The sequence below is a fragment of the Urocitellus parryii genome, chromosome 5 (genome assembly GCF_045843805.1).
Source record: "Urocitellus parryii isolate mUroPar1 chromosome 5, mUroPar1.hap1, whole genome shotgun sequence".
Classification (NCBI taxonomy): domain Eukaryota; kingdom Metazoa; phylum Chordata; class Mammalia; order Rodentia; family Sciuridae; genus Urocitellus; species Urocitellus parryii.
In genome coordinates, this window is record NC_135535.1 from 81,828,211 (window position 1) to 81,831,160 (window position 2,950).

Genomic DNA, 2,950 nt, shown 5'->3' on the forward strand with positions numbered 1-2,950 from the left:
AATCTGATCCCATTGTTCCTTTTGTCAAATGACAGTGACTGCATAACAGCACTTAAAACCCTGGGGGTTCTGTACTTGACAAGAATAAGTACACATCAAGAATAAGATCAGGTATATGAGCTGCCTGTGTAGAATGCTTCCAAGACAAAATCCCAAATCAGTGAAACAGCTCTCAAAATACACCTCTCCAAGTCCATTTGGGCCTTACTTTGGAGCTGCTGATGCCACCTCCTTTGGTTTTGAGATGGAATTTTGTATGTGACCAGTGCATCCCAAATGGTTAGCAATGGCACCAGCACTGCCTTGGTTGGCTAATGGGAAGTCTAAAGCTATTTGATTGTTTAATGTCACTTGTTTTGCTGTGGAAATATCTTTTATAACTTTGGTCAAGTTATCTATGTCTGATGGCTTTTCCAAATATAGCATTCCCACTATAGAATGGTGTCCATAAAAACAAGGTACATATTCAGAGCCTAATTCATTCTTCATTTTATACTTCCTAGACACATACTTCAGTGAGGTATTGTTCAAAGGAAATGTAGGAATCTGGAATATATGAAAATTTCCAATATTATCCCATAGTAATAAATCGTGTTTGTGTGTAATTGACATGTAAAGACCTAGTGTCCACATTGCAGATAGTACTCTAAAGGGTATTGACACAACTAGAAGATCCTTAACAGAAGCTTCCCAGTTGTCTGTCCCTTCAGGAGGGCAGAGTTCTTACTAAAGTTGAAAAATTCTTGAAGGAGAATGAGTATAGAAAATATAGTTCCAATATTTCTTCCTACTTATGTGGTATTCCTAGGCCTCAGAGATAATACATTTTTATTTTTGCAAAAGTATTTCACTGTTCAGAATTTACATGAATGGAGGATAAACTTAATGATAGGGGAGACAGAAGTTTCTAAGGGCAGTTCTAGATGCCTACTATTTGAATCTTTGATTTACTTTTGTGTAAATGAATGAATATTGTAGTAAGGTTTATTATTAACAGTGTAGCACTAGTATCTATAAGAAAACTGTAAGTTTTCTCTTGATATTCATTGAAAATTCTTACAAGTGAAAAAATATAATAGTTAAATGCTACCTTACTTAATTTATAAAACTATTACCTGTTTTTCTTCTGTTCTAAAAATATCTCAAAATATTTGCCAGATTGGGTAAGTGCACCAGGGAAGCTATTTCCATTTCTATCCCTGTCTTATAAACCATATCTCCTATTTTTATCTTAAAGTTATATACAAATAAGAGGATAATACAGCAAAAATTACTGCCTATGGGGTTACCCAGGATGTTAGAATAAATTGAAAAGATGGTTTTAAAAATCTCCTATGGTTTTCCCCTTTCTCTGCTTAATAACTGGATAGCAAGTCAGTCTTTAATGTAAATGCAACAAATATGACCCCAGTACACTAGCCTGTCCCACATCTTGTTTTTTTGTGTATTCTGTTCAAAGGAACCAGAAATAGCTAGATTATTTTCTGATCCTTCTACTCAACATTTTAGAGTCAGATCTTAACATCTGAAGAATCTACTAACATGGTCAAGTTGATTTAGAATCTGTGATTCTAGATTCTTGGTGGTATTCCAAACTCCTGGCAAGTGTTTGTCTTTTCTCTCAGGGTTTGGGGGAATTTTTTGCTGCTAAAATCTAACTCATTCTGTCTTGGTGGACTCTTTTGTAGAATAAACTTCCACTTTGAGGATGGAATCAAAGCAGGAGAATGTGTCGGAATGAGGGATTTGAGGAAAAGAAAAGAGGATTTTAGAGAAAATAAGAAACAGAAGAAATTGGCAGCTAACGGGGTGAGATGTATTTAAAAGAGAAGAGTTAAGATGTGTTAGAGGAAATAATAAGTTCTTAGTTTAATCAAAAGACTTGAAGTTTTTCCACATTTTTCACTAGCTTTGGAAAAAGAATACTTAAATGAAACTATTTTGATGTCAGAATTTTGGTTAGAAGTTTCTTCTTACTAAGAGCAAAGTATTTAATATTAGAAATTGTCTTGCCTCTTCACTCCAAGTTATCTCCAAGATAAACCATGTCAATCATATTGAAAGTTCAGCAAAGTTGTCACTTACATTCCATATTCAATGAAATTGTGCCATTTTGTAATGGTAAACATAAGGATTTAGGTTATAGTAAGAATACGTAGCAGAGGAAGCTGTGTGACCCGGGAGGCATTACTATGGCATAGAACCACAGTTACATGTGTTGTTTTTCACCTCTTGTCCCAAGACCTCAACCAGAATTCAATCATCATTAATAACAACAGACTCAACAATTGTCAATCTCCAGTGGATGAAGTTTCTGGGAGATTTGCGTCTGGTACCAACTCTCAGGAACACAAAGACTGCAGAGGGAGAAAAATAGAACTTGTAATGCTTCCAGATGGTCACCCAAGGCAAAGTTTGTTTTCTGAGACACAGTGGCCTAAGATTTTAAACTTGTCTGTCATCAGGACTTGGATTAAAAAATAGTGACTGGCATTCAGATTTCTGATTTTAGGACTAAACTAAACAAAATGGGCTTGTTAGAGTTCTTCCTTTTGTTTATCATTGATGTCATGATGCTGCTAATAAGTTCTAGGGTTGGACTAGAATTGGTAAATCTAGAACATTTTTTACTACCACTACAAGTTCCCTAGCCACAGTGTTCCAAAGAATTACTATCAATAGATAATAACAGCTAAAAATTGAGTGTTCACTGTTTTGGACTCTCTTCTAAGCACTTCTCAGAAGCAAACTCATGTAATCCTCACATCAAAGCATTTTACATATGACAAAAGCTTTCCCAAGGTCACACAGCTAGTAAATCTCAATTCTGGGATTTAGTTCCAGTATTCTGGCTGCAGAGCCATGCTTTTCACCACCTCCGGTCAGAGTTAGCACAAGTTGAAACCAGAGCCGATACTCATCAGTGTGAGCTGTAAAACAGGTTGTTAAC